Source organism: Panthera leo, chromosome C1 (assembly GCF_018350215.1).
Source record: "Panthera leo isolate Ple1 chromosome C1, P.leo_Ple1_pat1.1, whole genome shotgun sequence".
NCBI lineage: Eukaryota > Metazoa > Chordata > Mammalia > Carnivora > Felidae > Panthera > Panthera leo.
In genome coordinates, this window is record NC_056686.1 from 98,430,199 (window position 1) to 98,445,517 (window position 15,319).

At 41.7% G+C, this 15,319-nt stretch overlaps 1 long non-coding RNA gene across 1 annotated transcript in view; it reads left to right on the forward strand.

The window, feature by feature from the left end:
• The first annotated feature begins 1,521 nt into the window (after positions 1-1,521).
• Positions 1,522-15,319, forward strand: part of LOC122228503 — a 109,247-nt gene continuing 95,449 nt past the window's right edge. Inside the window, exon 1 of the long non-coding RNA XR_006206621.1 lies at positions 1,522-1,547. This is a non-coding gene — a long non-coding RNA (uncharacterized LOC122228503). The remainder of the gene's footprint in view (positions 1,548-15,319) is intronic.

Here is a 15,319-nt window from a genome sequence, read left to right on the forward strand (position 1 = left end):
GAGGATTGAAGGAAAAGAGGTTTGTCACCCTATTCGAGGAAGACCAGGCCCCTCCTCTACATCCAGAGGGCCTTATGCTGAGAAGTAGGGTGACAAGGAGCTGTCAGGACACTTTCATGTCCAGGAAGCCAGGACCTTGGAGAACCCATCAGTGAAAACGTGAAAACCTTCAGTTCTTTCTAAAGGTGAATTCTCTCTGCTTTTAAAAATGGAGCCAAAAATAGCCATTCTAAGGCATGGTTAACTTTCCAGGTCATTGGCAAGCACCAGAGATCTCTGCTTTCTTTAGAAAATTTCCCAGGAACAAGATTTCCGAGTGAAACAATGTATGTCTTGTCTTTTCCAGGTCAGTTTCCCAAACCTGTTCCCATTGTCTCAATCTCACGGGGTTACTTTTATTTAGAATATGCCCCACTTTTCTTAATATGAAAGGTTTTTAAAATTTTACTGAAAAATTTGGAAATATTTAAAGTCAGAGTCTTTGAATTTCTTGACTTGAAACTGATAAAAAGTACCAAGGAAAAGAAATACATTTGGAAAATGTAGTTTAAGCCTTCAAGTCTGGCTTCTGACCAACTGCATGTTAACAGAGAGAAGCTCTAGTGTGGAAAGTTCCAGTCCCCAGATCCTGGACTCTACTGGGGGCTTCGCAGCCCAGCCCCGAGGACACATGCTGTAGAAATCAGGTTTCTCACTGTCCACGGTCTATTTTTTAGGTACCAGTCATTTCTCTGGCTGCTTTTATTTTCCTCTTTTTGTTTTTCCTTTGCATTCTTGCTCACCAGCCTTAATTAATTCATTTTGTAAACAGGGAATGCTTCTGGACATTTCTGAGTCAATTTTGTATCTATCTACGAAATCAGCCCTCTCATTCGGGTTTTTAGCTGCTGCCCCAGTCAGTGTGTCACCCCCACACACTCCTAGTTTGTGATTGTGCAGAAGTGTGTGTATCCTTATGTGCCTGTAGCAGTATTTTTGTTTCGTTTTGTTTAAACCAGAAGGGATAAAACAAAACAAAACAAAAAAAAAATAAATGCAAATAGATGTTAATTATTATCACAATGCAGGCCCATTGTTCTTGCCAGTTCTCCACTTTGTGAGAGGGCCCTACCTACAGTCCTTTAATCTAATCTAACCCCTTTCAATTCTTTATTCTCGTCAGGTGCCAGAGTGATTTTGCATATATTATTTAATTTGATCTTTACAATAATTTATTTCACAGATTAATCAGGACTTGAAGCCATGGTCTTCCCTCCGTTTGTTAATTATATTTTTATTGGGCATCTTCTACTTACCAGACACTTCTCTGGGTACTGGGGATTGGTCGCTAACCTGATTTTACATGAGTTTATAACCTCGGCAGACGATGATCAAACAAGCAAAACGTAAACGCGGGGTGTGCGCACGCATGCGCAAGCCCATGAAGGTGTAGGTGCGCACATGCGTGTAAGCCTGCGCGTGCGCGCATGGTGTGTGCATACGTAAGGGCAAGTAGAGGCACGTGCTCTGAAGAACAACGGAGAACAACGGAGAGTCCGAGACCGTGGGTAAGTGGAGGCACCTTTGGACGGGTGGTTGAGGAAAGCTCCTCTGGGAGGGGACGTGGGAGCAGAAGAGAGGGGAGCCGCGAGCAGGCTGCCCAGGGGGAAGGCGCGAGCCTCCATGCTCCAGACCTGGGGGACTCCACCAGCGGAGGGCTGTGTCCGCCTCCCCCTTCTTCCGCGCTCAGAATGCACCTCCCAGTGAAACATGTGGACGGGATCTCACCTGCACTGGAAGGTCTACAGGGCAGAGACTCCGTCTGAACGACCCGGAGGCAGCCCAGCGAGAGAGCTTCAACAGGCGACAGGCGGCCGAGGGACCTGGGTTCGGGGCTGGTCTGACGCAGCCTGGCAGTGCGACCTCGATCAGGACTCCTCCCTCCCCTCTTGGCCCTCATATTCCTCATTTGTGGGGGGAAGGGTCAGACTCACTGGTCTCCCCTGGTCCCTCTTTGGCTCTCAAATTTTTAAATTTGCTGAGGCTCGTAGAGGATTTTCTTTTACCAGGATAGGCCTTGGCACAGCCCTCAGGTTTGAGAAGTTTGATGACTGACTGCCTGCGGAGGAGGGTTTGATGGGCGTGACTCTGGACAAGTCCGGGCTTATCTTTCTCCCAGGACTTCACTGCCTCCAAACGTCCCTTCTTTGGCTAAAATACTCCACCCCGTGGATAAAGCGGAGCACTGCATCTTTCTTTCTTTGATCCGGTTCTTCCCTCCCACTGGGCTGGGCCAGTGGCCCCGGGAAGTCAGCCTGCTGGCCTGATAGTCCCAGAAGCGCTTGTGTCTAGGGCCTGGTGCTCCCCGCTCTCAGGCTTCCTCTGGTGGATTGGAACAGGCCTGAATTCAGGCCGTCCCAGGAGCCTTCTGCCCAGCACCAGGAAACTCCTACTAAACAGCACCGAGCAGAAAAAGACTAGTGCTGGTTGAAAAAGAGCCCCAAAGTTTACCAGTAATAAGTCCAAGTTGTAACTAATGACACGTCGTCAGGGAAGCGCCCAGTGTAGACCCCTGGCTGACTCACTGACCTTACACAATAGTTCTCCTTGGAAACATTTCTACCCTGGGGATTTGTTTCCCCCTGGTAGAATGAGCCTTAAAGTAGCCGTATAGTAGCAGATTATTGTTAACAGTAATCCTCAAAATCAGCCTGGCCTGTCACAGTTCTCACTAAATAGTCATTAAGTAAATTGGAAGCACTTAATTTGTGCTAGGCCTTATTTTAAAGTACTTTACAGGGGCACCTGGGTGGCTCGGTTGGTTAAGTGTCCAACTCTTGATTTCAGCTCAGGTCATGATCTCATGGTTTGTGAGTTGGAGCCCCACATCAGGCTCTATGTTGACAGTGCAGAGCCTGCTTGATGTTCCCTCTCCCTCTCTCTCTGTTCCCTGCTTGTGCTCTTTCTCTCTCTAAATAAATAAGTAAACTTTAGAAAATTAAAAGAAAAAGTACTTTACAAATTTAACTCATTTAGTCTGAATGCTATGAAGTTGGTAATTTTAGTATCCCCGTTGAACAGATGGGTAAACTGAGGCACTGGGAGGTTAACTATAGGTGTAATTATCCCCATTTGACAAGGGGGGGGGAACTGAGAATCAGAGAATGAGTGATCCTCGAAAGTTTATTCAGCCATTAAAAGGCAGATTGGACAGAAACTCTCATCTGTCCAGCTTTCTAGACCCTGTGCCAGTCGTTTACGAGAATGTATGGAATCACATATTATCTGTTCTTTATTTTTTTAATCTGGCTTCTGCCACTCAGCATAATTATTTTTTTAGACTTGGTCATGTTGTTGCATATATTAATACCTCTCATTTTTATTGCCAACTAGAGTTATATTGTATCAGTATACACAGTTGTGTTTATCCATTCCATATTGGTAGACATTTGGGTTTTTTTCATACATAAACCCTTAAATTTAGGTCTGTGATTTGAGTTAATTTTTTAATAAGTAATGGTGTGAAGTATAGATCAAATTTGTGGTGTTTTGTGTGTATGTGTATGCGTAAGGATATCCGATTGGTTTTGCACCACTTAAAAAGTCTGTCCTCCACTGAATTACCTTTGCACCTTGTCAAAAATCAGTTTTATGTATACCTATAAGTCTATTACTGGGCTCTGTTTTGTACCTTTGATCTGTTTATCTTTTTAAAATATCGATACCACATAGACTTGATAATTGTAGCTTGGAGTGTTTTGAAATCAGAGTAGTTACCTTCCAACCTCCTCTTTCAAGTTGTTTTGTCTTTTCTAAGTTCTTTTCATTTCCATGTGAACTTTAGAATGAGCTCATCAAGTTAAAAAAGCTCATCAGGATTTTGATTGTGTCAAATGTATAAATCAATTTGGGGAGAACTGACATCCTTACAATACTGAGTTTTCTGGAACATGAATGAGCAAGGTAGATCTCTCCATAGATTTAGGTCTTCAATAATCTTTCAGCAGTGTTTTGTAAATTTCAGTATATTGTCAGATTTATTTGCGACTATTTCATGTTTTTGATGATTAAAATGATAAGCTTTTAAAATTTTGATTTCCATTTTTTGTTGATAGTATATAGAGATATACTTGGCTTTTGTATATTGGGCTTGTATCCTATAAACTTGCTAAACTCAATTTTGAGTTTCTGGAAGCTTTTTTTATGGACTCCACTGCATCTTCTGCATAGTCATGTCATCTGTAAATAGAGATCATTTCATTTCTTTATTTGAAATTTTGATGCCTTCTGTTTCTTTTGCTTGCTTCATTGCACTGGCTGGAACCTTCAGTACCATGTTGATAGACATGGTGAGAGTAGATATCCTTGCCTTGTCTCTGATCATCTGAGAAGAGAATTCAGTCTTTCAGTATTAAATATGACAGTAGCTATAGATTTTTTTTATAGATGCCCTTTATTAGGTTGCCCTTTATTAGGTTCATTTTTTTTTTTTTAGTTGTCTGAGAATTTTCATCAGAAATGGATATTGAATTTACTTTTGGGAATAGGTGTTGAAAATACTTTTTCTGCATCTATTGAGTTGACCATATGGTTTTTCTTATTTACTTTGTTGATTTGGTGAATTACCAACTTGATTTTCAAAGTTAAATCGACTTTGGATTTCTAAGATAAACCCCATTTAGTCATGATATACTGTCCTTTTTATAAATTTTGGATTAAATGTACTAGAATTTTGTTTAAAATTCTTGCACCTTTGTTCATGAAGGATATTGGGCTGCACTGCTTTGTGAACATCCAGATTGCACATCTGTATTTTCCTTCTGCCCAAAGGACTCCCTTTGCCATTTCTGTGGTATCAGTTTGTCAACAATTGTTTTAGCTTTTGCCTGTCTCTAAATGTTTTCATTTTGCTTTTGTTTTTGAAAGATATTTTCATTGGATAAAAGTTCTAGGCTGTCAGTTTTTTGTTTTTGTTTTTTGGTTTTGGTTTTTTTTTAGTACCTCAGAGTTAGTCTGCTGTCATCTTGCTTGCATTGTGCCCTACAAGCAATTGCTGTCATCCTTGTCTTTGTTCCGTTGTACATAATTTTCTTTTTTACCTCGGGCTTTTCTTAAGATGGTCTTTTAATCCTTAGTGTTATGCCATTTGGTTCTGACTTGCCTTGATTTAGTGACTTGGTGATTTAGTTTTCTTCATGTTCCTGGTGCTTGCAGTTTGTTGAGCTCTTTGGAACTTTGAATTTATATTTTTCATCTGATTTGTTACATATTAAGCCACTATTTCTTCAAATATTTTTCTGCCTCCTCCCCTCTGAAGAACTCCACCCATACAAATAGAGTCACTTGGGTTGCCTCACAGCTCACTGATGCTCTTTCCATTTTCTAAACTTCTTTCTTCTGTTTCCTTTTGGATAGTTCTATTGCTGTGTCTTCAAGTTCACCAGTCTTTTCTTCTCCAAGATACAGGATTTGTTAATCCCAGCCAGTGTATTTTTCACCTCAGATATTAATAGCTTTCATTTCCTAAAAGTCTGGCTTCACTCTTTTTATGTCTTCCTTGGATTACTTTTTTGAATACATGGAATACAATTATAATAATTATCTTAATGTCCTTGTCTGCTAAGTCTAACATCTGTGTCATATCTGGGTCAGTTTCAATTTTCATCATTATGGGTCTTATTTTCTGCTTCTTTGAAAAAGCCAAATATTTGACCTGATGCCAGACTTTGTGAATTTTATCTAATTGGGTGCTGTGATAAGTCTTCTTGAACTTTGTTCTGTGATGAAGTTAATTTTTTTGGGGGGGATCGTTTAGTCTCCATTATAGTCTCAGTGTTAAGGTATTTTTTTGGCAGGACCAGAGCAACACTTGACCTGAGACTAATTATTTTCCACTGCCAAGGCAGGATTCTTCTGAGCAGTCTACCCAGTGTCTCACCATTACGAGGTTTTTCAGTTTGGCTAGTGGAAACTGGCCTTCTTAGGCCATACGAGCACTAGGTGCTGTTCCTCCTAGTCTCATGTGTTCTTTTGCCTAGTCTCATGTGTTCTCCTTCTATACATGCACTCCTCAGTATTCTGCTCAGGACTTGAGAAGGGCCCTCAGGACTTGACCTTCATGGTTCTCTCTCTGTGCAGCTCTCTTCTCTGCTGCAGTGGCCTGTGAACTGTGGCCTTCTTGCCGACCTGGACCCTCAGCTCCTCCTCCTCAGTGCAGAGGCCCTGCTCTGGTTATCCTTCCCTGTGCCACCACCTAAAAGCTCTCTCTGCAGGCAGTATATTGGGGCAGTTGTAAGGCTTACATCATTGGTTTCCTTTCTCAGGGATCACACTCTTTCATCGCCTAATGTGTAATTTCTCAAAAACTATTATTTCCGGTGTTTTTATGGATTGTTTGCTGTTGTTTCAGGTACAAGTGTAAACTGGTCTTTGTTACTTCATTTTGGCAGGAAGCAAAAGTCTTGGAAAATTGAAATTAAGCTATGGGCTGTACAAACAAAATAGACAAAAACTGTTTTTATGATGTGATGTTGATCATTCTCATAGTTTGCAGTTAGCTCATTTAGTTTTTATATTTTTTTTAGTTTGTTTCTAAATAGGAGAGCTAAAGCTAAGATTGTGTTAGGATGCAAATAAGAAAAACCCAGTGCAAGCTGGTTTAGCTTGTTTTACTGAAGTGGGGAGGGTTGTAGGGTTGGTATGATTCGTCTGCTTGACAGTGTCATCAGGATCTCTTCTGTTTCCATCTCTCTGTTCTACCTTCTCGTGTCTTCAACCATATTCTTATGGGCTGTGCCTGGTTGTTAAGAGATGACTGCCAACAACTCCTGGGCTCCATGTTTTCTCTTCCACTTCCAGGAGGACAGTGTGAGTTCTTTCCCCCCAGAAACCACCAGGAACCATCTTCTCCAATTTCTGAAGTTAAAATTAGGTCATGTCCCCACTTCTGAAAACCAGAGTCCAGGGGATGCACTTATACTGAATCACTGAGGCTCTGGTGGGATCAGCTTCCCCCAAAGCCCTGGACTGCCAGGAAGGCGTCATTGTCCAAAGTCAGAGAGGAATGGGGGGAAGCAATCACAGTGTCCACCTGGGTGAGTGCGTCAGGCTGTTTGTAAGCTCTTTGGGACAAGTAATACAACATAGTAGTCTCTTTAATCCTAATAAATGAAGAGTTAAATTCACTATGATAGTATATTTTGGACTCTGACTTTAGAAACGTTGGCTGTATCTGGATATGTGAATTGGGATTTGGGTTGAATAAAGTGAACTCATGGATTTATGAAGATACATTTGTAGAATTAGTTAACATTCATATGCTTCCTCTTGTGTCTTAGCACCAGTGTTCCTTGTATTTTTTGTCTTTGCACAATAATGTGTTGTAGGCACAGGTTAGAAAACATGATGACTAAGAGTAAAGATAATTGAAAGCTCTGCAGTAGCCCAGACTGCTGTGGCAGCTGAGTGATAATCTGAGTGCCTGAGTCAGGAGCTGGCCTGTCTGACCCCACTAAGGGCCATGTGTACTCCTATTTAATTGGAGGCTCTCAAGCAGTTTTATTTTAAGTGGCAAGATATTGAAGTTATTATTTTGGGTACTTATAAAAAAAAAAGGAATCTTTGTGCTGTTAATGTCATGAACACTTGAACACGTGGAACACTGTCACAACCCGCCCCTCCCCCCTCTCCCCCAGCTGACAAGTGCTAGAATAGATCATCTTTAGGGCTCACCATTTGTCAAACACTGTTCTGAGTGCGTCATATACAACAACAAATATATATCCTCAGATACCTCATGAAGTAGTCCCTGTGATTATCCATAGTTCACAGATAAAGAAACTGAGGCACAAAGAGATGAAATTCCCTTGCCCAATGCTACGCAGTAGTAAGCGATGAAGCTAGAATCTGAACAGCTGGGATTGATGCTCTGGACGGTGTGTAATTAACCACTACACTCTGTTAAGGGCTTGGGGCAAATTTTTATATAAGTAATGGCTTTTTGCTTCACAGGTAACAGTAAACCGACATAAATATGGGATTTTGAGCAGAGATCCCTGTATTTCACACTGAGCTCTGAAGTCAGGAAATGTTATTGCTAGTGCCGTCAGTTTTTCTAAGGTGTAAGTCCAGAAGGCCAGATCAGTGGTTCTCAACCAAAGGCAATGTGACAACCCAGGAGCTGTTTGGCAGTGCCTGAATACCTTTTCAGTTGTGTCAAGTCACAGGGAGGGGATTGGCGTGTACTGGCACCTAGTGGACAGAAGCCAGTGATACATGAAACTTTCTACAATGCTCAAGACAGGTCCCCACAACAAGGAATTGTCTGTTCCCAAAATGTCACTAGGGCTAAGGTTGAGAAAACCCGGGCTAGACCAAAAGATTCCTGCTGATGTGCTGATCGAGACTCCCTCCATCTGGACATTACCCAGCATTGTGGTCTTTGTGACTTAAATAGCAATGGTCTTCATCTTGCTCACAGAATCTGAAGAGTATGTGAAGAACCTGAAGAATTGGTTCCTTGTTTGGTATGTGAGCACTGGCTTTGCCTCTGTCTCTAGCCTCACGGCTTGTTGTACAGCTTGTTGCTCTTTATAGCTCTGTCTCCTTGCCTGACAGGCTGCAGGATAAGTTTAGACTGGGAAAGACACCCTGTCCTTAACTGTTCCAAGACAAGCCCCCCCAGCCTGCCTGGTTCTTTTACCTTTCCTGTGGCCCTTTGATTAGTCCTTCTGCCTGTCCTGTTTGCTGGGTCCTTTGGTGGTAGCTACCCATTCTCTGAAACTCCCCTGATTATCCCCATTCAGGACACAACCAGCCTGCTAGAGCGAGATGCTGAGTGTGTGTGAGATGTTGTCCTGTGGAGAGTTCTCAAGTGCTGAGGAGGGTGTGGACACATGACCAAAGAGGAACATGGGGCAGAGCCTTCTGCTGTTGTTGCGGTGGCACCCTGGGACTTGTGGGCTCTCAAGAGCGGGAATGACATCCTCTAGATCATCATCTCAGCAGTGTTCTGGGAATAGGCACTGTACCTTGCAGTGTATGGTCTGGACTTGTAGCATCCAAAAACATTCCTCTGCCACTCCTTCCGAATGCAAAGGGACTGCTAATCCTTCCTCTGACTCATGACTAAAACCAGCTTCCAAAGCGGTGAGGTTCTAAAACTTGAAGGAGGGGCCTCATGGCCACAAATACCTCTTCCATCTGTTTGCTGCTCCAACAAATTCCTGCCCATTCAGTGAGCATTATCACTCAATCCCATTTTATAGGTGATCGTTCTTACACTCAGAGAAGTTAAGTGACTTTCCTGTGGTGACACAACTAATGAGCTGGATGGTCCACATCTATGTATTTCAAACTCCCTACTCTGTGGTGGGTTGTTCTAAGAAATTCCATGGCCTTATTAAGTACTGGGAAGGACCAGTCAAATTATCTAAGGGTCTAAATGACAAGAGTAGGTCCCAGTAAAAAACTCAAATGGAGCTTCTAGACATGAAAAATAAAATGTCTGAAATAAAAAATATACTGGATGGGATTAAGAGCAGATTAGTCATTGAAAAAGACAGTAAAAAATCAGGAATTAGAATAAGGGGAGGGATGAGTAGGCAGAGCAGAGGATCTTTAGGGCCGTGAAAATATTCTGTATGCTGTTATAATGATGGATACGTGTTATTGTACACTTGTCCAAACCCACAGACTGGGCCACACCAAGAGTGAACCCTAATATAAACTGTGGACTTGAGGTGACTGGGGGTGTCAGTGTAGCTTTGTTACTTATAACAAATGTACCACTCTAGTGGAGAGTGTTGATAACTGGAGAAGTTATGCATGTGCAGGGGGAAGGGGGGGGATGTGGAAGTTATCTGTACCTTCCCTTCAATTTTGCTGCGAAGCTCAAACTGTTCTAAAAAATAAAGACTTTTAAAAAATATAGTGCTAGAAAACCTCTTTGATCTTGGCCACAGCAACTTCTTACTCAACACCTCTCCAGAGGCAAGGGAAACAAAAGCAAAAATGAACTACTGGGACCTCATCAAAATAAAAAGTTTCTGCATGGCGAAGGAAACAATTAGCAAAACAAAGGCAGCCAACAGAATGGGAGAAGATATTTGCAAATGACATATCAGATAAAGGGTTAGTATCCAAAATCTATAAAGAACTTCTCAAACTCAACACCCAAAAAACAAATAATCCAGTGAAGAAATGGGCAAAAGACATGAATAGACACTTCTCCAAAGAAGACATCCAGATGGCTAAAGAGACACATGCAGACATGCTCAACATCACTCATCATCAGGGAAATACAAATCAAAACCACAGTGAGATACCACCTCACACCTGTCAGAATGACAAAAATTAACAACTCAGGCAACAACAGATGTTGACAAGGATGCAGAGAAAGAGGATCTCTTTTGCGCTGCTGGTGGGAAAGCAAACTGGTGTGGCCACTGTGGAACACAGTGTGAAGGTTCCTCAAAAAATTAAAAATAGAAATACCCTACGACCTAGCAATTGCACTACTATTTATCCAAAGGGTACACGAGTGCTGGTCCAAAGGGGCACATGCACCCCAATGTTTATAGCAGCACTATCAACAATAGCCAAAGTATGGAAAGAGCCCAAATGTCCATCGATGGATGAATGGATAAAGAAAATGTGGTATATATATATACATACAATGGAATATTATTCGGCAATCAAAATGAATGAAATCTTGCCATTTGCAACTATGTGGATGGAACTGGAGGGTATTATGCTAACTGAAATTAGTCAGAGAAAGACAAAAATCATACGACTTCACTCATATGAGGACTTTAAGAGACAAAAGAGATGAACATAAGGGAAGGGAAACATAACATAAAAACAGGGAGGGGGACAAAACAGAAGAGGCTCATACATATGGAGAACAATCTGAGGGTTACAGGAGGGGTTGTGGGAGGGGGGATGGGCTAAATGGGTAAGGGGCACTAAGGAATCTACTCCTGAAATCATTGTTGCATTATGCAAACTAATTTGGATGTAAATTTTAAAAAATAAAAAATAAAACAAGTTTAAAAAATGCAAAAAAAAATACAGTGCTAGAAAAAATTGGATATTTATAAGGGAAAATGGATCTCAAACCTCACTTCATACCATACACAAAAATTAAATAGACTTAAACATAAGAGCTAAAAAATAATAATAGTTTTAGTTATGTGGGGGAAAATATTTGTGTCTTTGGGTTGGGCAAAATACTATTAAGAAAATAAGAGCCACAGACTGGGAGAACATTTTTATAAACCCTATATCTGATAAATAACTTGCATTCAGAATATATAAATAACGCTGACAACTCAATTATAAAACAACTCCACAATAACAACCCAGTTGACAATTGAGCACAAGATTTGAATTGGCACTTCACCGAAGACAGATGAGTGGCAAATAAGCACATGAGAAGGTTCTTAACATCAGTAGTTGTTAGAAAAGTGCTTATCAAGATCAGAGTAAGAGATCACTACACCACCTGCTAGAATGTCTAAAATTAGAAAGACTGATCACATTAAGTGTTCGAGAGCAAATGGAACAACTGGAATTCTATATTCCTGATATGCATGCAAAATCGTAAGTGCACTTAGGAAAACCTTTATGTGGTTCCTTTTAAAAAATGTACATTTATCCAAGTCTCCTAGATATTTATCCAAGACAGGTGAAAACTTACGTCCACACTGAGACCTGTATACAAATGTTTACAGCAACTTTATGCATAATAGTCAAAAACTAGAAACCAAAATTACGAATGAATGAAAATTTGTGTTATTCACATGATGTATACTATGTTTCATCAGTAAAAAATAACAAACTACTGATGGATGCAATAACATGAATACATCTCAAAAGCATTATGCTTAGCAAAAGAAGCCAGATACAAGACTACTTACTGTATGATTCTATTTAAATGAAATTCTAGAAAAGTCAAAACCGTAGCTGTTAGTTTTCTAAGAATTTTATGAGATGATTATTAAACACTGCCAATATTAAAATAATATAAACTTACAATTAAATTACATTAAACACAAAGTTAGTAAATACTCATAACTCGTAAACTTTCTGGGGCTCCTGAGTGACTCAATCGGTTAAGCGTCCAACTCTTGATATTGGCTCAGGTCACAATCTCACGGTTGTGGGATCAAGGCCCACATCGGGCTGTGTGCTGCCAACTCAGGGCCTGCTTAGGATTCTTTCTCCCCCTGTTTCTGCCCCTCCCCTGCTTGCATTCACTGTCTCTCTCAAAATAAATAAAAAATATATATATTAAAATTCATAAAGTTTCTAATTATTTTACTACAGTTTATTAACATATATGTTCTTGAGATTAGATCTGTTGTATTTGTATGGTGGGAATGCTATGGGAATTCTATGTAATGTTGCTGTATTGCACACCTCCTTCCAGCTCTGCATTCAGTGACTGTCATGCTGAGAGCAGGAAATTGACCATGGTGGGAGTAATTACACCATGGAAATTGACAAATGAAAAATCAGGGTTTTGTCTGATTCTTCGTTTTTCAAGGAAGCAGTTTTAAAACATTTTCCAACACACCACTGAAGGTACAGACAGGAGACCCTTTCTCCTGGAAAGGAAAGAATGTACAGGTTGGAAGAAGAGGCCTTTCTGGGGAGTTTGAATTTGAACTATCCCTTGAAGACTGGTGAGATCGTAGACCAGCTGAGAAGGAAGGAAAGGGCATGTTAGGCAAGGGAGACAAAACAAAAGGCAAGAGACAGCCTAGTTTGGCTGGAGTGGAGGCTGTGTGCAGCCTTAATGAGCAGTAATGCTTAAACACACAACGGACCCACACTGAGGAAGGTTCAGAATGGCAGATACAGTGGACATCTGCTGTTTTTCTTTTCCTTTCCTCTTTTCTTCCCTTTTCGTAACAGCCACATTGGAGCCAGCCATGTGGCTCCGGTGGATTCCACCCATCACAGAGGATACCCTGCTTTTGTCCTGAGCAGTAGATCCCAGGGAGGGATGCCCAGCCTAGGATGGTCCAAGCAGAGTCCTCCCTTTGATGTCTTTTAATGGACATGGTATGTCAGTGGGTATTTTACTCTTGTCTAATTACTAAGCTTGAAGAATGACTGTCCAGAACTGATGCTGCTTACTTCAGGAGGTGATAATGGGATCAACACATAACAGAAGCAGAGATAGAAGGAAGAGAGAGAAGTTTTGAAAGTTGCTTTTAGATCAGCTCCTCCTGTCCTTGAGGTTGGGTATGTGAACCAATAAATTCTCCTTTTTTTGCCTAACATGGATGAAAATTTGTTTTTTGTCCCTTGCAAAGAGACATTGGTGAACAGTACCCCGTGATCAGGATTTTATTATCATGTATTCTTTTTTTTTTTTTTTAGTTTATTTATTTATTTGAGAGAGACAGAGACAGCACAAGTTGGGAAGGTGCAGAGAAAGAGGGAGAGAGAGAGAATTCAAGCAGGCTCCTCACTGTCAGTGCAGAGCCCGACATGGGGCTTGATCTCACCAACCATGAGATCATGGCCAGAGCCAAAACCAAGAGTCAGACGCTTAACCTACTGAGCCACCCGGGTGTCCCTGTCGTGTATTCTTTATTCCTGAAGACCTGAATTTATGTGTATAAGAGCAAAAAGGAAGGGCCCAAACCTTTCACAGACAGGTGTCCTACTGCTGGGAGAGGCTTAATTCCCACCTTTTATGCAGTCTTAGAGGGCATTCTTGCAAATGAGGTGATCTCTCCAGCTTGGAACAGGAGGGACCTTTGAGGTCATCTAGGGCAGAGGTTTGTTTTGGTTTGCAGACTGTGTCTTTTCAGCTGTTGGCTTCCACAGTGCCTCATGGATTGTTAAGGACCCTATAGAAAAGTTCTAGGCTCCCTGCTCCAATGAGAGAAGCTTTGCTTTTTTTTTTTTTTTTTTTTAAGTTTATTTATTTTGTGGTGAGGAGGGGCAGAGACAGAGGGAGGGAAAGAATCTGCACTGTCGGTGCAGAGCCTGCCACGGGGCTCCATCTCCTGAACCGTGAGATCATGACCTGAGCTGAAATCAAGAGTTGGACACGTAGCCAATTGAACCACCCGGTGCCCAGCAGCTTTGCTTTTTTCTATTGGGTTCATCTTTAGACTTTATTTGACAAAAGGCTTCCACAGCTTAAAAGACAGGAAAACAAAGCAAAGGGATCGAATCCAGTTCTCTAATGCCCTTATGGGAAAAGTGAGGGTGATGGCCTATCCGAGACATACAGCCATCCAAGTGGCAGGCCCAGCATTGGGGCCCACAGGCTCTGGCTCCTAGGGGGACACTGTCCTGCCTGACTTGCTGGGTCTCTTAGACTTTGTTTCCACATTACCCCACGTGAATTCTTCTAGAGCCAGTACCCTGAGGTCAGTGTGCAAAACACCAAGGTTCACATCTGCCCCCTATTTCTAAGAAATGTGTGATTGCCTAGGAATACAAAGTCTGTGAGGGAAGACAGGGTTAGAATGCATTCCCATTGAATGCAGTGCGCTGCTTTACAGCATCTTCCATTTCTGAGCACTTCACAACAAAAATGATAAATCACAAATTAGAATCATACCTTGTACAGAAACCACATATGCAGTCTAAAATAGACCAAGACATTGAAGGTAGGTGGTCCTCTGGTCACCTTCTGCACACAGCTGGAACCCTCCCTGCCCTCTCTCATCAGTAGTCCCTTCACTCCTTCTCTAGCACCTTCAGGAGCAGGAAGTGCAGTACATCAGAAACAGCCATTTCATTGGCAGACAACTCAGGTTATAAGTGCTTTATAAGCAGATAAAGGTTAAATGAATTTAGTGAGGTTAAATCAGTTGAGATTGAGCCTGAATCCGCTTCTAAATAATGTTTCCCCTTTTCCCTGATTTGACTGGAAACCATATGCAGCCAGTCCTGACCCCACCAAAGCCTGACAAAAGGTTATCCCGTACTTTGACGTTTTGATACACCTAAAGTAGCAATTTCATTCCCTTCATTTCCTAGAAGGAACAGAACGAGGTTTCCAAATCCTTTGCTACTCAGAGTGTGTTTGATGGACTAGCAGGTCAAAACCTGGGAACTTGTTTAAAATGCAGACTCAACTCACCCCAGGCCCAGTAAATCAGAATCCATATTTTAACAAAACCCCTAGGTGATTCCTCAGCCCATTAGAGTTTGAGGAACGCTCTTGCAAATTGCAACCACTGGCTATAAGGAAGAATGAGGAGAGGTTCTGGCTACCCTCTGTGACACAGAGGTTGACCTGCGTTTTGAGTGTTAGTGATAGATCCTGACCGTCTCCAGCACTCCCTCTCAGGGACCAGTGTGGGACTGT